This window comes from Mytilus galloprovincialis, chromosome 7 (assembly GCF_965363235.1).
Source record: "Mytilus galloprovincialis chromosome 7, xbMytGall1.hap1.1, whole genome shotgun sequence".
NCBI classification, from domain to species: Eukaryota; Metazoa; Mollusca; class Bivalvia; order Mytilida; family Mytilidae; genus Mytilus; species Mytilus galloprovincialis.
In genome coordinates, this window is record NC_134844.1 from 42,471,799 (window position 1) to 42,497,544 (window position 25,746).

A 25,746-nucleotide genomic window follows, 5' to 3' on the forward strand; every position below is an offset into this window, starting at 1 on the left:
ATCCTGAAGATGTAACGAGCAATTTGGTAAAATAAATTTGTCGTAATCTTTTACGGTTGCGAAGGAGTAGTGGCCACAAGAAAAACAGTGTTTGGGGAGATAACTCTTACAACGTAAAGTATTTTGTTATGTCGTTGTAAATTTTTAAAGCGTATAAACTATACGACAACATATTCCAAATATTTAAGCGACATCTTTTGAAACATCAATACTACGCAAGAAAACATTTAGGCGGAAGAAAAAAAAAAAAAAAAAAAAAAATAATAATTAAAAACCAATTGTTCAAAGAACAATTGAAGGTCTTTCCACAAGTAAAGATCTATTTTATTATCAAAATATTAAAAATCAATCTAAAATGTCAGTTCCTATAACTTTATAATGTATAAATATGAATTTAAAGCAAAGCTCAAAATCTAGAACGTCCTATTAACCTTTGACCTTGACCTCAATTTCAAGGTCACCAACCAAGGACCTCAAACAAAAAGACCCTAGGTCTGTAATATGTATGGTTAATGAGTTATATCACTATAGGCATGATTTTAAATATAAGATGGGCGAAAACTCTCATTTATTGTTTACGCACCCTTCCAACCAAAATTTATAAGTTACAACATGTCGCAACTCACAATTTAGTAAAAGGAATTTGTCGATATCTTTCACGGTTGTTGAAAATAAGAGAAAATAAGCCAAAATCAAAATTTAGAATATGACCTTGACCTTTGACCTTGACCTTATTTTCATGTTTTTGGACCAAGGACCTCAAATCTAAAGACCCTAGGCCTATATCACTGATGGTTTACCAGTAAGAAACACATATCACTTATATCAAATGCATAAGGGGAAATAACTCTCATATGGAGTCTCCGGATAGCTTCGGTCCAAATGAATATTCTAATCCTGAAGACGTAACGAGCAATTTGGTAAAATAAATTTGTCGTATTCTTTTACGGTTGCGAAGGAGTAGTGGCCACAAGAATAACAGGTTTGGGGAGATAACTCTTACAACGTAAAGTATTTTGTTACGCAGTTGTAAATTTTTAAAGCGTATAAACTATACGACATCATATTCCAAATATCTAAGCGACATCTTTTAGAATATCAATACTACGCAAGAAAAAAATTTAGGCGGAAGAAAAAAAAAAAAAAAAATAATAATAATAATAATTAAAAACCAATTGTTCAGAGAACAATTGAAGGTCTTTCCACTAGTAAAGATCTACTTTGATATTGCAATATGAAAAATCAGTTTAAAATGTTAGTTCCTATGGCTTTGTGATGTATTAATATGAATTTAAAGCAAAGGTCAAAATCTAGAACGTCCTATTAGCCTATGACCTTCAAGGTCACAAACCAAGGACCTTAAATCAAAAGACCCTAGGTCATTAATATGTTTGGTAAATTTTAAAAGCGTATAAACTATACGACATCATATTCCAAATATCTAAGCGACATCTTTTGAAACATCAATACTACGCAAGAAAAAAATTTAGGCGGAAGAAAAAAAAAAAAATTAAAAACCAATTGTTCAGAGAACAATTGAAGGTCTTTCCACTAGTAAAGATCTATTTTGATATGGAAATATGAAAAATCAGTTTAAAATGTTAGTTCCTATGGCTTTATGATGTATTAATATCAATTTAAAGCAAAGGTCAAAATCTAGAACGTCCTATTAACCAATGACCTTGACCTCAATTTCAAGGTCACAAACCAAGGATCTTAAATCAAAAGACTAAATGTCTTTAATATGTTTGGTTAAAGAATAATATCACTTTACGGGTAAACCTAAATACAAGATGGGCAAAAACTCCCATTTATTATTTGCGCACCCTTTCAACCAAAATATACAAGTAAGGACATGTCGCAAATAACAATTTATGAAAAATTATTTGTCGATATTTCATACGGTATTTGAAAATCAGTGAAAATAAGCAAAAATCAAAATTTAGAACATGACCTTGACCTTTGACCTTGACCTCATTTTCATTTTTTTGGACCAAGGACCTCAAATCTGAAGACCCTAGGTCTCTATCACTTATGGTTTACCAGTTAGAAATGCATATTACTTATATCATTTACATAAGGGGAAATAACTCTCATATGGAGTCTCTGGAAAGCTTCGGTCCAAATGAATTGCCTAATCCTGAAGATGTAACGAGCAATTTGGTAAAATAAATTTGTCGTAATCTTTTACGGTTGCGAAGGAGTAGTGGCCACAAGAAAAATAGTGTTTGGGGAGATAACTCTTACAACGCAAAGTATTTGGTTACGCAGTTGTCAGTTTTAAAAGCGCATACACTTTATGATATCATATTCCAAATATCTAAGCGACATCTTTTGAAACATCAATACTACGCAAGAAAAAAATTAGGCGGAAGAAAAAAAAAAAAAAAAAAAATAATAATAATCAGAACAAATTCAATAGGTCTTTCCACGGAAAGGTGGAAAGACCTAATAATTAAAAACCAATTGTTCAGAGAACAATTGTAGGTCTTTCCACTAGAAAAGATCTATTTTGATATTGAAATATTAAAAATCAGTTTAAAATGTTAGTTCCTATGGCTGTATGATGTATTTATATGAATTTAAAGCAAAGGTCAAAATCTAGAACGTCATATTGACCTATGACCTTGACCTCAATTTCAAGTTCACAAACCAAGGACCTTAAATCAAAAGACCCAAGGTCTTTAATATGTTTGGTTTATAAGTAATATCACTTTACGCGTAATTCTAAATGTAAGATGGGCAAAAACTCCTATTTATTGCCTGCGCACCCTTTCAATCAAAATATACAAGTAAGGACATGTCGCAACTAACAATTTATGAAAAATTATTTGTCGATATGTCATAAGGTATTTGAAAATAAATGAAAATAAGCCAAAATCAAAATTTAGAATATGACCTTGACCTTTGACCTTGACCTCATTTTTATTATTTTGGACCAAGGACCCCAAATCTAAAGACCCTATGTCTTTATCACTTATGGTTTACCATTTAGAAATGCATATCACTTAATTTAAGGGAAAAGGGGGAATAACTCTCATATGGAGTCTCCGTAAAGCTTCGGTCCAAATGAATATCCTAATCCTGAAGATGTAACGAGCAATTTGGTAAAATAAATTTGTCGTAATCTTTAACGGTTGCGAAGGAGTAGTGGCCACAAGAAAAACAGTGTTTGGGGAGATAACTCTTACAACGTAAAGTATTTTGTTACACAGTTGTAAATTTTTAAAGCGTATAAACTATACGATACCATATTCCAAATATCTAAGCGACATCTTTTGAAACATCAATAATACGCAAGAAAAAAAATTAGGCGGAAGAAAAAAAAAAAAAAAAATAATAATAATAATAATAATAATCAGAACAAATTCAATAGGTCTTTCCACGGAAAGGTGGAAAGACCTAATAATCAGAACAAATTCAATAGGTCTTTCCACGGAAAGGTGGAAAGACCTAATAATCAGAACAAATTCAATAGGTCTTTCCACGGAAAGATGGAAAGACCTAATAATAATAATAATCAGAACAAATTCAATAGGTCTTTCCACGGAAAGGTGGAAAGACCTAATAATAATCAGAACAAATTCAATAGGTCTTTCCACGGAAAGGTGGAAAGACCTAATAATCAGAAGAAATCCAAAAGGTCTTTCCACGGAAAGGTGGAAAGACCTAATGACAATGATACATAAATTAAGAAAGGAATACTAGCAGTTACTGACATGCCAGCCACAGACCTTAATTTAACTGCTTGAAAGATTATGTCTTCATCATATGACTATCATATCGAGCACAATTTTTCCGCATGTTCCTGTAAGGGATATAGTATCATACCATCATAAAATATATGAGAAAAACATAACATGTGTTATGAAAACAACTGGTTTTAGAATAAATGTATATACATTCATTTCTTAATATAGTTTTAATAAAACATTTTGGTGAGTAGTTTTATGAAACTGTGACGAACAGGCTTGACTGTCTTACTATAGTGTATATATATTTAATATTATTTTTATAGAAAAAGAATTAAAAAAAAGAAAAATTGAAAACAGAAAGGAAAATCAAAAAAACGAATGATAGTTTCTGGTGAAACGTAAACTATTAACTGTTAAGTTCATGCTATAATTGTATCACTTTGTCCCCCCTTTGTGTCGTCTGTGATATACTGACTAAAAAAAGTACATGAATGTCTTCATTAGAAATAAGAATAAAGATCCCATTTTGTAGTTTCTTTAATTCTGAATGTCTATACTTTATTTTAATCCTGGTCAGTGATTTCGAAGTAGTGCAGCAGGAAGGAACAATAGGAATTTGGAAAAATCATGGGAGTAAAGATAAAGTATTTAAGATTATTGGCTGTTAGGGATTTTAAAAAAATTGGTCCCTCATTACCCTCCCGATAGTCTATTATAACGACAGATATATATAAAGATTAATGTAGCAGATACAGAATGCCGGTGACCTACTGAATTAGACGTCACCGGGTGTGTAATTACATGAGCAACAATATGGGTGCCACATTTGGAGCAATACCTGTTTTCCCTTCCGGTGCACCTGGGATTGACCCAGCTTTTTTATGGGATTCATGTTGCTCAGTCTTTAGTTTTCTTTATTGTGTGTTTGTACTATCATTCGTCTTTTGATCTTGCTTCTTTTTTATTTGACATGTCATTGTCCGTTTTTTTTTTTAAATCTATAGTTTAAAAGCCACTTCGATATCCGTCTCCACAGTTCACTTTTTTTACTATTTTTTTATCAATTATATTCACAGTATAGGCATTTCTTTACTAAATTTGTTTCGGTTTTCTCATTATGTTTGCTGTCCTTGGGTTTCTTTTTTTAAAAGAAATGAAAGGAGAAGACTTATCTAATTAGAATAACCTTTGTTCAATTACCTTGTTTAGCTACAACAAAATAATAATAAACTAACAAATCATAATTATCACCGTGTGATGGGTTTTCGTACTAATAATAATTTTCACTGCTTATGGTTTTCACTGTTGATTTTTTATTCACGTGTGTACTCAAATTTTAAAAGCATATTCTGTCTAATGTTTTTAGGTATTTCGATTTTTTTGTCAAGGCTCACAACGATTTTTGACTGTTTCCGATTATTTTGCGATTTTTGTATGTCAAAAAACGGCGTCATGGCCCGAGACCACAATTAATTCCTCTATTATTTCTTTATAACGTTTTGTCGCATTAAAAAAAAATTGCCTATTCTTTTTGTCTAATTTTTTTGTGTGTGTAATGTACAGTACAAGTCCAAAAATATATGCAATTAAATTGCATCTTTATCATACAAATTTGGCCAATACACATCCATACCCCTATAGGCAAGTCAAGAGATGTTCCGAAAAGTGTAAATATTACCTTTTTGCACCTGACCTAATCACTCTTTCCTTATTAAAATCAGTTAAGATAAAACAGCCAAAAGTTTATTTCAGCTCTCTTCTTTCATTTCCACCCAAGAAAAGCTAAGAAATGAATGAGAAAGGGAAAGAAAAAAATAAAGAAAAAATACACTATAATTAAAGGGAACTATATTCGTTCATTAATTGTAGTCTTGGGCCTCATATGTTTTCGTATGAAGTAAAAACTGGATCTGTACACGGACAGGAGAATGACTATAAAATCCGGAAATGAGTATTTTCTAAAGTCGTGATTCTGGTAATTGATTGAATCATAAAGAAAAGTTATTAAATTCTTTTCAGTATTTAATTAACTTGTGAATAGTTTTTTGTTGATGTTTCATATGCTGAAATTTTAACATTGTGATATTTTTTTTCAGATTGGCACTCAGTTTTTACAAAACACATTACTTTTTTTAATTTAAAATGCAGTTTTCATAATTTGTGATTAAATTCAAAAAGCTAAGACTATTTTCATCTTTATGTATTAGGGATGTATAAAAAAAAGTTGTCAATAGAATATTGAAGGAATGTTAATTTTAAAAAGCTCATGAGTCACATGTCTTGAAGATCCGGTGTCTGACAGGCAAACGACATATCTGTACTTCATGTAACCCATCAGAATATGAATGATACGAAAACATATGACACGACGATATATGGCTGCTTTAGAACAAAGCTAAGAAAAGCAGGTTGTTTTCATAAACCATAGTTCCGTGCAACCTACAGAAGGTATTATCCGATCATGGTAGTAAAAATAAATATATTGACAGGAACTGCAACGGACTGTCATTGTTTGTTAAATATAAATCTGTAGAAAAGATTAGAGAAATGTTGTATTAGCACGTTATTATTAATAGTCTTTTGTAACCAGAGCTACGTCTTATTAGTCACGTATTTTTTTTTTTTCACAAAATAGGATGACGTCAATACCTGCCAGAATTCAAGCGCATCTGTTGAACTTTTGAAAATAGGACTAGAATTACGATATTATGCTTCAAATTGATGATTGAAAATTAGTTTGTTTTTTTTTGTTTTTTTTTTTTTTATTTTTCACGGGTTCTGGTTAAACCATTATTCTAAAGGTATGTTTCGATTGCATTCGAATCAGGATGACGTATGATAAAGGCATTATTCGTGTTACCGAAAACTGTGTCCGTTATTCGTCGTCTGTGTGAAGTTGAATATGTCGTTAATCGAGTAGTTAGTTATACTGGTCCGTTGACAGTTAATTAGTCCTTTTTAGAGCCTGTTGCTTTTTCAAATAGTATTAGGGATCTTGCAAAAAGGACTGCATTAAAGGTATACACGGTAGTTTCCAGAGCCACAAATGTGTATGATATGAAATGCAACAACATGCTTTTTTATATATAAAAAAGAAGATGTGGTATGATTGCCCATGAGACAACGATGATCACGAGAGACCAAATGATACAGATTCATCGCTGTCTTTTACAAATTGTTCATCAAACCGTAAGTTTAGAAGGCAAATACCATTTACTGGTCTTTAGGAATTTTGTGTCTTCGAAATGCCGGTACGGATGGTATCTCGGGAAATATGTTTAATGGTTTTATTTTCGGTTTCCATCCAGACTGAGTGTTTAGATACTGTGTGACAAACATGCTACATGTATCAACATTTAAATTTGTGTACTTAGGTAGCACAGATGGGATTCATTTGTTTATCGACCCATTCCTCTATATATACTGTATGTGTTCATTTAGTCGAATGTTGTTTGCACGAAAGAGACATTTTATTTTTTCTAATTTTTCGTGGCTGTATGTCATGATGCTGGAACATTGATATAGATGAGTATATGGGGAGGAAGATATTATTTATTTTATATGATCTTGCAGTACAAACTACATAAATCCAATCCATAATTGTAAAGGTACTTTTGTAGGATTGTAAAGGAACGTAATCTAAGAAGCAGATAATAGAGTTCTATTTAGACCTGGGCGTTGTTGGCTATTGAATGAAAATATTGAGTTACATTTCAGTTTTATCCTACTTCATGCCAACTGTGTTATTAATACGGAATCAAGAAGAAAGTGATAGTGGAAAAGAAGAGCATAAGAATTATACTTTTCTTATTCAACCTTCAATAGGAGCATCGGGCAGAGCCTTTCCTAACTCTATTGCCATTATATTGACCTGGAATTAAAGTTGTTTTTGAATGTGAAATGATTGCATGCAGTAAAAAGTAGATGTGTATAGCTAGTAAACCCGTTTGAATTACCTTCAAAAAGCAATACAAATACAATGATAATGTCATAATTTTGCCATAGTGTCATGGTAGACTTAACGCCACTTTTAAACACCGCATTTAGGCTATGTCGTGGCGGCCAGATTTTATTGGTTGAGGAAGCCGGAGTGTCCTGAGAAAACCACCGACCTTCGATAGGAAAAATGACAATCCTAGTCAATTAAGATTGGTGTCGAGTGCACCTGCACGAGCGGGGTTCTAACTCACAACCTCAGTGTTGACTGGCTAGTGATTAAAGCAGTAACTACTTAGACCACTCGGCCACCGAGGCCCCAATTTAGGCATTTTCCTTTGAAGAAAACACAAAGTGCATAAGGTGACCAATGGCATTCCCATAGTAACTGACAAATTTTATAAGATTACAGTGTGTACTTGTATATTCAAAGACACTGCACCACAAGTCCAATAATGAATAGTCAGAAAACGAATATCAAAACAACCAGCGCATCATTAACCTTTGCATTCTGAATATATACATGATGTCGTTTGTTGCTATATACAAGTACAATTTATATCATATTTGTTTTTCGTTTATATCTTTGTACATGTTCAATAAGTCATCAATAAGGTGTTTATTTTTTTTTCGTTTGAATTGTTTAATATTTGTCTTTTAGGGGCATGTTATAGCTTGCAATGAGGTTAGGGTTTTGCTCTTTGTTGAAGGCCGTACGATGACCTATAGTTACTAGTGTTTTATAAAAAAAAATGGATTAGCCCATTTATTGAAATTGTGAAATGTTGTGTGGATTGTATGATTTGGTTTAAAATTGATAAAAGTGTAACACCTGAGAATTTAGATTTATACATATGCTCTATATATATGCCTCCAGATAAAAATGTGTTTTATCGTAAATATAACTGTGATGTATTTGATATTTTGCAAGAACAAATAGAACCTCTGTATAATATAGGTACCGTAGCAGTTTTGGGAGACCTAAATGGTCGTGTTGGTTTGAAACCGGACTATTTATTGAACGATTTCTTAGATCCATTATTACAAGACAATGTCTCATTTACTGATTATGAAAATGATAGGCAAGATTTTGTACAAAGACATTCCGAGGATACAAAAGCGCCCAACAGTTTCGGACAAAGAATTTTACAATTATGTAAATCCTCCGGGTTACGCATCTGTAACGGACGTTTTGGCGAAGATAGTAGTAAAATAACTTTTAATAATAAAAATGGTTGTAGTGTTATTGACTATTTATTATTATCTGAGAATAATGTTTAAGATTGTAAAGAGTTTTAACGTAGGAATGTTTACCAGTTTTTCATGTCACGCTCTATTGTCTGTTCAATTTTACCTTAGGGACAACACTGTAAATTTGATCAAAGATCAATGCTCATGTAGTAATATATAAATAACACATAGCTGAGAGGGTGATAGAGCAGATTGGTACCCCGAAGCCAAGGTTGACAATGCTTTTTCAAGGGGTACCAATCTGCTCTATCACCCTCTCATGCAGCTATGTGTTATTTAATTTATTATACTAAACGTCCTACCATTTTTGTCTTTTACAGATAAATTTTATTTCAAAAGGATTTTCTATGACGTCACGTACATAACAACGTTACGAGTATTAGAAATGTAAACAACAAGATGTTGGGTTTTTTTATTTTGACAGTTAAATAATAAAATTTGATCCAAAACGTCAAACTTAAGCATTGTATTCAACTACTTGATGTAAATTCAATCCATTGTCCTTTAAATTGTCGATTTTTGATTGGTTGAGACGAGAGGGTAACATTCAAAAAAATTGTCACCCTCTCAGCTATGTGATAGAGTAAAATGACACCCTCGTATTAGCCAATCAAAATATGGCATTTTAACGTGAAGTATAATAATCATGTTTATAACACTTTTAAATGGAGAAACGAGTGCGAAGATGACGTCAGAGAGAGTTTGTTGTCTAGCCCAGCAGTTTGAGGATATGTTGACCAATATAGACGAAAATAGTGACACAAATATCTGCGTGGATGAATTAAATAAACTTTTGTCTGATATTTTTGAACAGTTTACAAAGTCAGAAATTAGACATAAAAAATACTGTGATGTGTGTACAGATGATTATAAACAATTTAAAACTACAACAGATAAACCCTGGTTTACAGATGAATGTAAAAACTTATATAATGCTTACCAACAGGCACTAGGAACTTTTAATAAGTATCGGTCCAATGAAAATAGACTCAATCTTAATTTAGCAAAACAGAAATATAAGTGGCTTGAAAATAAACTGAAAAGACAATATAAGAATCAAAGAGGTAACATGATGGCATCTTTAAAAAGGACTAATCCGAAACAATTCTATAGGAAATTTAAGAAACGTAAAAAGGTTGTACTTCCTAATATAACTTTAGAACAGTTTGAAGAACATTTTAAGAAATTAACTTCAAAACCAGATATACACCCGCAAGATTTACCAAGCGAAAATACAGGTACTGTGTTCGATGAGCTTAATTCTCCATTTACGGAAAAAGAACTTGATGATTAAAACGAGACAAATCTACAGGATACGATAATATGATGAACGAGTACATTATTAAGAGTAAAAATTTCATTAAACCTGTGTTGTGTAAAATATTTAACTGTATTCTTACAAACGGTGATTTTCCTAAATTGTGGGTAAAAAGTATTATTATCCCTGTATTCAAAAAAGGTGACGTTAATCAGCCTGGAAACTTTCGTGGAATATCTCTTGTGTCCCATATTGGAAAGCTGTTTACAACTCTCGTCAACGCTCGACTTACTAAATGGAGTAGAAACCATGATGTACTAACAGATGCTCAGTTTGGCTTCCGACCCGGTTATGGTACTACTGACGCCATCTTCGCTCTCAATTCTTTAATTTCAAAATCTTTGAAATCTGGTAAAAGATTCTATTGTTGTTTTGTAGACTATAAAACGGCGTTTGACAGTGTCACACATATGAAATTGTGGTTACGACTTATTAGATTAGGTGTAACTGGTAAACTATTAAATGTATTGAAATCTATGTATTCAAAACTTAAATGTTGTGTAAAATTTGATGGTAGCTTCTCAAATTTCTTTAATAGTAATGTTGGTTTAATGCAGGGGGAATCATTATCCCCATTTTTATATTCATTGTACGTAAATGACATGGAAATAGAGCTTATTAGTCAAGGATGTCAGCCTTATGAGTTAAAAATGTTGAACTTGTATTTACTTATGTATGCAGATGACACAGTATTGTTCAGCGAAAATATTGAAGATTTACAAAAGATGATTAATTGTTTAAATGTCTATTCTAATAAGTACAATTTATTTATTAATTGTTTAAAAACAAAAATTGTTGTATTCAGAAACAGAGGACAAGTTAAAGCAAATGAGAGATGGTATTTCAATGGAAATTCAATAGATATGTGTGATGAATTTGTATATCTGGGTATTTTATTTAGATATAATGGTTGTTTTACATATACTCAAAAATCATTAGCAAACCAAGGTCGTAAAGCATTATTTAGTCTGTATAGTAAATTGCCGGATGACTGTTTTAATTTTGAAACTATGCTGTCATTGTTTGACACGTATGTAGCAAGTATTTTGAATTATAGTTGTGAAGTTTGGGGAAATCACAAATGTGATGATATTAAACAAGTTCAAATGAAATTTTTAAAACGTATATTAAAGGTGAATGCATCTACTGTTAATTATATGGTTTATTGTGAGTTGGAACGATACCCTATGTTTTTAGAAAGATATTGTCGAATGTTAAAATATTGGTTTAAGTTATTATGTACCGATAACAGTATTCTTAAATGTTGTTATGAAGAAATGCTCGAGAGATGTAATAAAAAACCAAACGACAAATATAACTGGGCCTGTCGAATTAGAGACATATTATACATGTATGGGTTCCAGGATGTATGGTTATATCAGGGTGTAAAAAATGTGGATTTGTTTTTAAGTGAATTCAAAGATAGAGTAAAGGGTAGCTTTCATAGTGAAATGAACTCATTTTTTGAAGACTCGCCAAAATGTATGTTGTATAGATATGTATTTGACCCCAACATGTTACAATTTTATTTAGATCATGCTGTAAATTATATTTATAAACCATTTATTTGTAAATATCGCATATCTGCTCACTGTTTGAATATAGAAACTGGTCGATTTTATAATATTGAGAGACATCTGAGACTTTGTAATATGTGTGATAAACAAGTAATTGAAGATGAATATCATTTTATTTTAGTATGTGACAAGTATAATGAACTTCGAAAGAAATTTATCAAACCATATTATTGGAGAAAACCTTCGAATTTTAAACTTATACAACTGCTATCTGTTCATAATGTAAAGGAACTTAACAATTTAGGAAAGTTTTTATTTCTGGCCGAGAAGGCACGTAATTAGTCTCATCATTATAAATGCTTAATATGTGTTATGTTTTATCATACTCTGCTGTACTGTTATACGTGTATACTTACTTACATGATTATTTGACTAATTGTTTAAATGTAAATATATTTCACTGATGTAATTGAATATTTGTAATATTTATATTCTATAAGCTGTATTGCTTACGAATAAAAGATTATTATTACTAACTTCTACGTCATTTGTTCTCTAGTGGAGAGTTGTCTCATTTGGAATAGTACTATCACATCTTCTAACTTTTATAAGTATGACTCATGATTCCATTATAATCATTTTAGACACTGTAATATTTTATATTTGATTTCACCATAGATCCCAAATATAAAATATATAATCAGAAAACAATACTTACAAAAAGGAATCAGATGTTCAGTAGTTGTCTTTTGTTTATGTTGTTCATAAGTGTTTCCCGTTTCCCGTTTTTTTTTATATAGATTAGAACGTTGGTTTTCCCGTTTGAATGGTTTTACACTAGTATTTTTTGGGGGGCCCTCTATAGCTTGCTGTTCGGTGTGAGCCAAGGCTCCGTGTTGAAGACCGTACCTATAATGGTTCACTTTTATAAAATGTGACTTGGATGGAGAGTTGTCTTATTGGTACTCATACCACATATTCCTATATCTTTTAAATGCATCCTTTTTTACGCATCAACTCAACAAAACGAATATTTTTTTTTCATAATATGTTTATTCTAGAAGAAGAAAAAAATACAAACATATATACATTATAATCTACAAAATATGTACATGCGTTGATAAATATTTTCTACGTTTTAAATCAAAATTTCAATCTCTTGTTACCATATCAATGGATCTTTAACAAAGATTATACAACGCCTTGTTTTAAACATGTCTCTGGAAACTTATATAGTTATGATTCTTAACGATGTGTGAATTATGAATATCAATATAATTTTGTAAAATGTTTGTATCACAGATACGCTTGTAAAATGTAAATATAAAAGAATTTTGTAAAATGTAAATATTAAATATTTTTTTAAAATGTTGTATCACAGATACGCATGTAAAATGTAAATATAAAATAATTTAGTAAAATGTAAATATTAAATAATTTTGTAAAATTTAAGTATTGAATAATTTTGTAAAATATAAATATTTAATAATTTTGTAAAATGTATATATCACAGATACGCTTGTAAAATGTAAATATTAAATAATGTTGTGAAATGTAAATATTATTAAATAATTTTGTAAAATATAAATGTTAAATAATTTTGTAAAATGTATATATCACAGATACGCTTGTAAAATATAAATATTAAATAATTTTGTAAAATGTAAATATTAAATAATTTTTTTAAATGTAAATATTAAATAATTTTTTTAAATGTAAATATTGAATAATTTTGTAAGATGTATATATCACAGATACGCTTGTAAAATGTTTATATTAAATAATTTTGTAAAATGTATAAATCACAGATACGCTTTTAAAATGTAAATATCACAGAAACGGATGTAAAATATGTTCAAAATGTAAATTCTAAAAACAAAGAAAATAGCCATAATAATCCTGACTGTAAAAAGTAGTAACGCTGAAAAAATATAATAAAAACTTAACTTAAAACAATTGTATCAACTGAAACAAAACAAAAAAAATATATTGTCACAGATATATTGAGTTAAACGTAAAATATCACTGACAGATATGATTGATTGAATTAAGATGTAAGATATCAGGGATACGCTTTTTTATCATAGACATGCTTGCAAATGTTGAAATGTAGATACATCATTATAATTTGTATGACTACAGCGCTGTATAACGTAAGTATAATTGATACAGTCGTCAAAATTTAAAACTCTTAGAATTGCTCAAACAAGTATAAGATTATAAAGTATTATTGTAAATCTTACATTATCAAATTTGATTTAAAACAAAAAATAACTTTTAGTTTCGAAATCATACTTTAAATAATTAAGAGATGATAAGAGTTCTGCACAAATAAAATGCGTAACTTGAAAAATAAATGGACTGGACTGGACTGGAAAAAAAACAATTGTATAAAATAAAAAAAATAAAAACATGAATTTAAAAAATAACTTCTTTTCCTTTAAGAATGGTAATGTGCTGAAACACAGAACAATGACGTATTATTATTCAATTCTTTTTAAAAAATAAGAATTACCAAGTGTAAAATATTGAAATTTATATAAAAAAAAAATAATGGACGGATTAGATAAACAAACAACAATTGTAAAAAAACAACTAAAAAAATTTAAAACAAAAATCAATGGACGGATAAGATAAACAAATAACAATTGTAAAAAAAAACAACTAACAATTAAATATCACAGACACGCTTGTAAACGTAACAAAAAAGTTTTGTAACAATGTAAATTTTACCGATTAGAAAAAATAGTTGTTCGCAAAAGTTCTTATTTCTTTATATTAATCCTCAAGCTGTTTCAATAGATTAAAAGAAATATAATGCTTGATTGCTCAAAATTTGGTGTAATAAATAATTTAAGGAATTTAAACCCAAAAAAAAAAAATTCTGATTAAAATAACAAATGTATAACAATAAAAACATCTTATCACAGAATGCTTATAACAAATTATCACAGAATGCTTATAACAAATTATCACAGAATGCTTATAACAAATTATCACAGAATGCTTATAACAAATGCTTATAACAATTTATCACAGAATGCTTATAACAATTTATCACAGAATGCTTATAACAAATTATCACAGAATGCTTATAACAATTTATCACAGAATGCTTATCACAAATTATCACAGAATGCTTATAACAATTTATCACAGAATGCTTATAACAAATTATCACAGAATGCTTATAACAAATTATCACAGAATGCTTATAACAAATTATCACAGAATACTTATAACAAATTATCACAGAACGCTTATAACAAATTATCACAGAATGCTTATAACAATTTATCACAGAACGCTTATAACAAATTATCACAGAATGCTTATAGCAAATGTTCGAATGAAAATTTCCGCAATGTATTTGTAAATGTAACAACGTTTGTAAAAATGTAAATATCACAAATACGCTTGTAAAACATGCTCAAAATGTAAAATGTAAAAATAAAAACAAAATAATACTGATAGTAAAAAATAAGTAACGTTCCAAATAAAATTAGTACAACAAAAACTTTACGTAAAACAACTGTAAACTAGAAACAAATGTATAACTGATAACAAAATAACATATATCATATAAAGTGTCTTGAATACCTATCGTCTGCTGACTTTACTGTAGTGATGCTCTTATCAATGGTCTTATTTCCACATTAATCGACATTTTTGTCTTTCCCATATCTTTCGATGCTTTTCCCATATCTTTCGATTTCTTTCCCATACCTTTCGATTTCTTATCCATATCTTTTTATTTATTGCCCATATCTTTCGATTTCTTGTTCGTACCTTCGATTTCTTTTCTCTCATTCTTTCAGTTAACTCGGTAATCTGTTTAATTTCTTCATATAGTACCTTATTTGATCACTTGAAAGTAGAGGTAGTCTATTGCGCATATGTGGGTTGGATGTAGGAATCCCGTATTTTCCACTGATAAGTCAATCACCTGTAAAACAAGAAAGAAAATCTAAATTTCTGTTTTGTTATTTCATTGTCATTGGTTTTCCGATGTTGAATAATTATATGCATCGTCATATGATAATTATACTTTAATGTCTGCTTTAAACACAAAATTCCACTGAGGATAGAAACATTTAAGACTTAAGATAACAGTAATGCTGTTTATTTGAAGTTTATTGAAACTACTATGCCAGCTCATTCAGATATTCTTCTTTGAAAATAATTATCATAATATAGTATGACTGACAATTGACCTCAACGAGAATCCTGCAGTAAGACAGGCCTATTATATAAAAAAAAGAAGATGCGGTATGATTGCCAACGAGACAACTCTCCAGAAGAGAGCAAATGACATAAAGTTAATAACTATATGTCACCGTACGGGCTTCAACAATAAGCAAATCCCATACCACATAGTAAGCGTTATAAGCATGCAGTGGGGGGAATATTTGTTCTCTTAAAAAACCTAAAACTAAGCTGGTATGACTATCATTTGTAATTGGTCTTAGGCTACTAGTTCATTGTTAATTTTGTGTCTGCGTTTCTTTTTTCCACACTTCGGGTTTGTGTTGTTTTTGTTTTTGTTTCCCTTAACTCATAATTACATTAAATAGATAAACTCGCTTGTCAGCTTACGAGTCGTTCCAAGTAATAATCGTGTGATGACTTACCATTCACTGCTGGCTTTCTACTGGCTTAGCATTTTTGTTTTGCTGAACACATCTTCTTTTTCTTACAAATATTCACATATTCTTCTACAGCACTTTTCTGAAATAGACAAAGATACACATTGTACTTTTAATTATTTGAATACATGTAACTGTAAAATTTAATACGTTACGCAACACAAATAAAAAATTTAGTAAAACTAATACATTCCAATAAAGCATCTATATTATTTTATGCGTTTGTAAAAGTAATTGTGAATTTGTATTAAAGGCATGCATAAAGACATAAATTTGCAATTAAACTTTAAATTTATTGTTTGAGATCTACAATTATGTGCAAACTGAATTTGGTACGAAAAGCAATCGACATTCAAAATATATGTTGCTTTAAATTCTTCAGATAGCCATTGTTTTATAGTGTTAGTGTTCAGTTTCTGCGTGGGACTAATACATTAATCTGCGATCAAAGTCAGCTATAACCAAAGTAATCACAAACTTAAAGGGATGAAAAGAACTTTGTCAGACTCAATGTAGTGAAAAAAGCCGGAACACATTTCATATGTTAAATGGAGAATATTATGGTATTTCAAATTCAAAGAGTTTCGCGATTCAGGAGAGATAACTCGAGATATTATCTTGTTTTTCTGCAGATTCTTTATTTCTATACAGCCATGTAATTTTGACATAAGAAATGAAATAAAATTTGACTGACTTATCATCCAGGTGCCGATAAACAACGATGTTTAATATCGATACAAAAATCAGACTTTCTTTTATTTTCATTGGTATAAGTACAAACTATTTATTGATATCAAAATGCAAATTGTAGTTTTAACTATGACTGCATATTAATTTGAAGGAATTAACCAATGGATGTTTCAAAAGAGCCAGTATGTTATTGGGTTTTGTCTTCGCAGCTATTATTATTATTATTTTAAATCAAGAACCTACGTTAATGTTTAGTATGCTAAAGCAAAAAGTAAACTAAGACTTAATTAAAACAATACTTTTATATTTTCTGTATAGTCTATTTAAATGCACCCTTGTGTAATTTATCATAATAAATAATGTGTTTATTTACCTTATTACAAAACTCCAATTCAGTAAGCGATCCCCTTCCGTTTGACCGATGTCTCTTCATGTTGCTCCCTCTCATCTCGAATGATAACGTAACGAACATACATACTTATATATCCGAATGTAATAGTCCCAAATATTACATATACAAACATATTTAAACATGTCTGATAATTAAGCTATTCATTTTTTAGATAGTCAATTAATTAGCATATTCGTAACAGTAAAAGCATGTCACTGGATTATAATAAGAGGATAAAAATAATAAATAAACAATTGACATCATGTTGTTTTTACCTTTTATCCAAATTCATTAGACTTTTTCACCTGCTGATATTTTCATCTTGTCCCGACAAGTACAAAGTGAGCTAAATTTCACTTTTATAATAATTTAAATTATTTTTTTTCTTGTTATTTATTATATATTTCATTAATACGTCACGGTTATCTAAAACTAATACATGACGGTACTTAAAAATTCTAAAAGTAATCAACAACAATTTGATTTTTAGTGTCCCAAAGCTATTAATTAATTGGGCTTTGATGTAATATGAAATTAGTGGAAAATGGGGGAAAAAATTACAACATAAATTTGAATGGTTTATTTGAACTATTTTTTTCAATCTAAGATTATTTTAACACATATATGTTATAGTGATTTTAGATTTTATCATTCTTTATTCTATTTAAATTTTTAAAATTTTGTCTAAACATAATTCGACTTTATCTGTTTATTGAAGTGATCCTTATTGATTAGTTGTTTTAATTAATCCTATTACTTAGTAAACAATGTCACTGTCCACTCTCTATAGATGACACGGAAGAATTTTTGAAGATCATCCGAAAAGCGTATTAATCAACACAATAGTTTGCAGTCAGATGACAAAATGTCAATAATTTACATGTGTTTTTTTATTATTATTTGATGATGCAGTTTATGGACATAATATATATCTATTTCAAAAAAGATAAACATTTTTTTAAATTATTTTGACAATGAAGTTTTTTTGTAAAGAAATATTTCAACATTTCATGCCAAATAAAAAGTATTGATGCGACCTTGCACTATTATAATGTGGCGGAATACAGACTTTACACTAACAAAAATATTAAAATGATAACACATTATACGGGAGCAAAATCAAATACAAGAGGGATGAATTGACAAAACAAAAAATCTGTTTTCACAAAACTGTAAAAAAAGGTTAGTTGCTTCAAAAATCTCAATCAATACAAGAAATGATTTAGACTATATTTATATACTCGCTATATTTTGAACTTAAAAAAAAGATTTTATTTGTGGATTTTTTTCTTCCATATACAATCATTCAGTAAACAACTGTTTAGATTTCTCATTTTTATTATAAAGTATTTTTTCCACTTTTTACAATTATACCTCCTTTTTTCCAAACCTAGATCCGATCCTAATGTCTGTCTGCACATACAGCAGGTATTTTTGTAAAATTGAGAATGGAAATGGGGAATGTGCCAAAGAGACAACAACCCGACCATAGAAAAAACAACAGCAGAAGGTCATCAACAGGTCTTCAATGTAGCGAGAAATTCCCGCACCCGGAGGCGTCCTTCAGCTGGCCCCTAAACAAATATATACTAGTTCAGTGATAATGAACGCCATACTAATTTCCAAATTGTACACAAGAAACTAAAATTAAAATAATATAAGACTAACAAAGGCCAGAGGCTCCTGACTTGGGACAGGCGCAAAAATGCGGCGGGGTTAAACATGTTTGTGAGATCTCAACCCTACCCCTATACCTCTAGCCAATGTAGAAAAGTAAACGCATAACAATACGCACATTAAAATTCAGTCCAAGAGAAGTCCGAGTTTGATGTCAGAAGATGTAACCAAAGAAAATAAACAAAATGACAATAATACATAAATAACAACAGACTACTAGCAGTTAACTGACATGCCAGCTCCAGACTTCAATTAAACTGACTGAAAGATTATGATTTCATCATATGAACATCAGGCACAATCCTTCCCGTTAGGGGTTTAGTATCATACCATCATAACATATATGAGAAGAACATAACCCGTGTCATGCCAACAACTGGTTTTAGAATAAATGTGTTTAGTTCCGATGCAAAGACCCTATAAGTGAATCAATATTAACGCCAACATATGCAATCTTTAATGACCTGACAACAGTATCGTAACTATATCCCTTCTTAATAAGTCTATTCAAAGGTTTTGTTAGTTTTTGAGGTGAATACTTGTGCTTTATAAAGAATATTTCCATAAAAAAATGGATGTGAAATACCTGAACGTATAAGAAGTCTGCATGTTGAGCTATATTTACGAATGATGTCCTTATACCGATGATAAAATTTAGTAAATGTTTGGAATAGTTTGTGATATCGAAAACCCTGGTGTAATAATTTTTCAGTAATACATAAATTTCTCTCGTTAAAATCTAAAACATTGTTACATACTCGAGCGAATCGTACAAGTTGAGATATATAAACACCGTAAGATGGTGACAAGGGAACGTCACCATCTAAAAATGGATAATTAACGATAGGAAATGAAAAATCATCTCTTTTATCATAAATTTTAGTATTCAGCTTTCTGTTAGTGATATAGATATCAAGATCGAGGAAAGGACAGTGGTCATTGTTAGTATTAGCTTTATTTAAAGTAAGTTCAGCAGGATAAATTTCTTTAATATACATACTGAAGTCGTCATTATTGAGAGCCAAAATATCATCCAAATATCTAAAAGTATTATTAAATTTTTTTATCAGATGTTGTTTCGATGGGTCTTTGTTATTTTTTGTCATAAATTGTAACTCATAGCAATACAAAAACAGGTCCGCAATAAGTGGTGCACTGTAGACTGTGTATGCTGTAAAAACAAACACCTATACGCTTTTTTATTAAACTTTACGCTTAAACTATGTATAATACAAGGGATTGTCTTAATTGTCATGGTCATCCTACATGTATACCAAATACATTCCTTGTTTGCGGCTATTGATTCTCAAGGAATACCCACACCTTTCACTTTCTTAGCTTCTTACCATTTTAAAAATAATGTTCTAACGGATAAGAAAAAAGTCATTTCATTGTACTAAAACAATAATTAAAAATGTGTTGAAACAAATCAAAACCAACAATTGATAGAAAAAACATTATATTTTGCAGTGGCAAATATTTCTTCTTTTTTTTTTCATTCTAAATAACAACAAGAAGTAAGCTTTATCTTAAAAGGAGAGAATCCAGACCCCTGAAAAGAGGCTTGGTGTCTAGTCTTAATTGATTTAGTGGAGGATTGGGTAAAGTAGTACACCGTGAATCTGTACCGTGTGAGATTTTAAAATGAACCCCCTTTGGAATACTGTAAGTCAAAACGTCAATTTTAAACGTTAACGACGTCCTCCCTGTTTTAAGAATTGAAGCCAATTAGTATCATGAACAACTTCCAACGGAGCTTGTTTATGTTATCCATGCCCACCGTCATTTTGCACCAAATTTAAGAAATTTTGGGAGTCTTTTAGAATAATTCTTTACAAAATATTTCAATAGGTTTCAAAATGTATATAGTAAATATACCCACTGTAGTTTTTCATAGATAAATAAAAAAAATATATTGTACCCTAGTCCTATAATAATTATTATAAAACGCTGCAGGTTCATATCATTTACATTCAACGTTTTTTATCGGATATTTTTTTTACTATCAATGCGGTTGAACATTGATAGTAAAAAAAATATCCGATAAAAACGTTGAATGTATATGATATGAACCTGCAGCGTCCTATATTATAGGACTAGATTGTACCCTTACATCCAATTACAGTGCTCCTAATTTGACTTCCTTCAACTGCCTTGAGTACACAAAAAGCCAACCTAATGCTGGGAAAATGTAAAAGTACCATTTTCCCTTAATATATATATCTGATATGGAGACATGAATTGCGACAACATAATCGACGGTCTGGATAGGGGGGGGGGGGTCTGTTATTCTGTAAACATTTAATTTTGACCCCTTTTACCTTTTTTTTTTCTCTAATCTTCATTTTTTTTTCGGCCCGTTATTCTCTAATCTTCATTTTTAAGGGCATTATTCTTTAATCATTTAACCCCATCCAAACCCTCATAATCAGGTTTGTTTCCTTTTCCGAGTTTCATTTAAACTGTTCAAAGATTAGAACCTACTCCTACAGCATCTCCATTGTAAAACTGAAGCTAGGTACATTGTTAGATTTCCATATACATATGTTTTGTGGGTATGATACTTCAGTCTTTGAAAAATTTGTTCACTTCTTAACATTCCAAGAATTATGTCCCTTTGAACTAAAAAAATGTTGTGAATTTTCAGTACACACTTTGTTTTGAATGCTGCAGTACGATTGATTTTCTTATTTTAATGCTGATTCTCTCAACAATTTAGGAAGTTCGCTACTAAGTTTCAAAATAACAAGCTTTTTCATAAAACTAGTATATAGTGATAGGGGATTAATAAAGGAAACAAAATAGCAAAATATATTTATATATAGGTCAATGTGCTTGTTTTTGAGATATTAGCCATTGAAGTTTTGGCATGCAAATGTTCTCTCTTTTGATTTTTCATAACTTTAATATTGACAAGTTTAAGTTTTCAAAAACTATTAACAACGATTTTATAAGACTTTTACAGATGTTTATAATGATTTATAAATGAAAAAATGGGGGTCAATGGGCAAAATGTTTTAAGGCATTCAAATGGACAAAGCCAGAGGAGTCCGAAATTCTGACAAAAATTCCAAAACATGACAAGCGAACATCCTTATACGAATACGATACGAAAGTTTTATTTTGATTCGGTTTACATATAACAATACAAACATAAGCTCTTAAGAGCTTTTTACCGAATATAAAATAACATAAACACGTTATGCAGACAAGATATACATTATAACAGCACAGGCATATTGAAATACATGCAAAGTACTACTTAAATACATATCTAAACAAGCCAAAGCTGAAGCACAACTAAAATTTAAGCACAACTAAAATTAAGCACAAATAAAAACATAGCACACATGCAAACATTTAAGACATACTAGCATGTTAGAGCAACTTCTAAAATATGAAAAAGCTTATCTACATGCAGAACAACAACATTTTGAACCATTCCAAGACTGTATAAGGCTTTTAAATTGAGAAAAACTTTTTTCAGTCCTGAAATGGTCAGGTAGGCTGTTCCACAGAGTAGCAGCTGCAAATTTAAAACTTTTCTTATCAAACTGTGTAGTTTTTACATGTGGTATATCCAGTATATTACTATTTCTGAAAGAATATTTACAATCTTTTACATTTAATAAATCACGTAAACAGACAGGTGGTAATTTATTGACTATTTTAAAAGTTTCAATAGCCATTGATCTTTGTCTTTTAATATGCAGTGTTGGCATCCTAGCCTTTTCAAGCAGCTGTTGATATGAGCTTGAATGGTCTGCATACACAAACCTTAGTTCTCTTTCTTGCACTTTTCCTAATTTTAAAGACAATTGCAACATTTAATATAACTTACCTTGGATCACACCGAAAATGTTTATCTTCAATATGAAAAACAAAGTAAATTCTATTGGTGCAACCACTCAAAGAACTTGGTGGTCGTAACTATAAAACAAGCAAAAACTTTTACGCATTTAAAGTTTTATCGGATAACCTTAATCGATAAGATCGACGACAGGGAGGAAAGGGAATAACAGATCTGGAGTAACGAATTCGAAAAATAAAAGTCTGCCATTGCATTTTTTTTGAAAACTTAGCATTTTAATCGTTGCTAAATTAATTAGCACACTCTTTTTGTAGAGATTAATATTTGTGCTATTTACCCAATGATTTTTTCTTGTTTAAGAACATTTTTTTTATTTGTAATTCATCACTCACATTTCTCTCGATCGATCGATGACCATTTTTATTGTAAAACGAAGTATCAAGATAAGATAAGATAAGATAAGAAAACTTTATTTTGATTCGACATAAGTTAAAATATACAACACAAGCTCTAAGGAGCTTTTGACCGAATATAAAAACTTGTACATAACATAAAAACGGTATAATTTTACATAAAAAACAACCTGTAATACAAAGTTGAATCTCAGATACATATACATATTTATCTTACCTCCTATACATTTCTAGGAATGTGATTGGTTAAAAACGCCCTCGTGGAGACCGTGTATATTTGATATTAGGTTAGTAGGGAGGCGGGCTTATCTCATACACGGTTAGTAGTGGAGTTACGTCCCTTTATATTCCATATAAGGTAGAAGGGAGGCGGGACTTATATCATACACGGTTAGTAGTGGTGTTACGTCCCTTTATAAAAACAAAACGGTACTGAGAAAAATCGTAAAGGTTTCAACAGACGAAGAAATTGATGATTAAGATTGAAATAAATTCATAGAACACATTCAAACCTAACAAGTTGTTGGTATCTGTTTTTGTAGCATCAATGGAAGTAGTTTCTCAATGCTAAGAGTATTGAAGACTTACTCATTTTGATGGGTCACTAGTTAAAATTTCACACGTTAAGATAGTCGGTAAGATAAATTCGTTACATAGTGTGCGAGTGACCTAATACTGTATATATGGGGTCAGTAAATTCCAGATGGGGTCTTGGCTCTCACCCCATATGGAATTTACTGACCCCATATATACAGTATTAGGTCACTATCACACTATGTAACTAATAATGTAGCATGCAATAGAAATGAGCATCAAATTTGGAATGAAGTAAAACATGTTAGACCAGAGCAACCAAAAGGAACAACATTATAAACAGATCAGGAATTATCTGCAAATAGAACAGTGACATTCCAAACCGTTCCAGGACTAAACAAGACTTTTAAAATGAAAAAAAAAAACTATTTTCAGTCCTGAAATGGTTTTGAAGGCTGTTCCATAAAGCAGCAACAACGGGTTGACTTTACCTGTGAAATTTACAGAATACTTACATACCTGAAAGAATACTTAGATTTGTTGACACTCACCTTTTTTTAAGCACACAGGAGCTAAAAAATGTATACTGTTTATAATCTTACAAGTTTCTAGAGACATTGTTCTTATCCGTCTGATCTGCCAGGACGGCACCTTAGCTTTAAGTAAGAGGTCCTCGTAGGAGCTGGTAAAATCTTCATATACAAAACGGAGTGCTCTTTCTTGAACTTTTTCTAGTTTTTTGGGATTTCTTTCAGTACAAAAATGCCATGCCAAAGGGCAAACATTAAAATTACTAAGAATAAAAGTATGAAAAATAGTAAGTTTACTAAGTCTATGCAAAACTGAGCCCAAACGTTTTAAAACATTTAATTGCTGCGATGCCCTCCTACAGATTGGGCTGATATGAACATCCAAATTTAACTGATAATCAATTTCAATGCCTTATGAATTTACTGTTTATTCACATAAAAGGGTTGAATTTTGAATATGTATAGACGGCTTTTTTTCAAAGGCTTTTCTGCCAACAGCCAAAACTTGATTTGTAGGAATTTGCTTGCATTTTATTTACCCGATACCACTCAATAAGTATCTTAGACTCAGGTTCCAAAGTTCAAATTAATAAATCAAAATCTTGAGAACAGAAAGACAAAATATTGTCATCTTCATAGTTATATAAACTACCATTTTTAACAAAAAGAAACATATCATTTATAAATATGTTAAACAACATGGCCCTAGTTTAGTCCTGTGGTACGACTTTATGGATGTCAGCCCAACCACTCAAAACATTGTTGACTTTAATTTGCTGTTGACAATAAGATAAATAGGACTTTAAAAGAGCAACTGCATGGGGGATACACCATATGCTGATAATGTATCTAGCATGATATTGTGAGGCCAAACTTTAGAAAGATCCATTAATACCGCTGCAATGTATTGGTTTTTGTCAAGAACTCATCAGATGGACAAAAATACAAGTGGACGTACGTGGCCGGGTACTTATACATCCCGACACAAAAAGACACAATGAACAGATCTGAGAGTACTCGCAGTTATCTGACAGCTAGTTCAAAGCCACTAACAACTAATAAAAAAAATCATGCATCTAAGAAATGATGCGCGTCATCCCTTTTTGCACTACAGCTACAGTACCATACGGATCAGACATAATACCAACGATACTATAAATAGCATAATAACACATGTTCTTTTAAAAAAGTAGTCCGAATCATATATATAGATAAAACTGGACAAAAAATACTTTAAATTGCCAATTTACAACTAATAATGCTCCAGTTTATGGCCTTTACGGGAATTATTTAAATTTTTAAGTATGTAAATTCGATGATTTGAGCCAATTTATATT

General features: G+C 30.5%; 1 long non-coding RNA gene across 1 annotated transcript; it reads right to left on the reverse strand.

Moving 5' to 3' along the window:
• Positions 1-14,330: 14,330 nt before the first annotated feature.
• LOC143083035 (uncharacterized) lies at positions 14,331-17,531 on the reverse strand. Its single transcript, XR_012980531.1, has 3 exons — positions 17,427-17,531; positions 16,349-16,445; positions 14,331-15,663 (listed from the first exon to the last, which is right to left on the reverse strand). It is a non-coding gene; the product is annotated as an uncharacterized LOC143083035 (long non-coding RNA).
• Between the last annotated feature and the right edge of the window lie 8,215 nt (positions 17,532-25,746).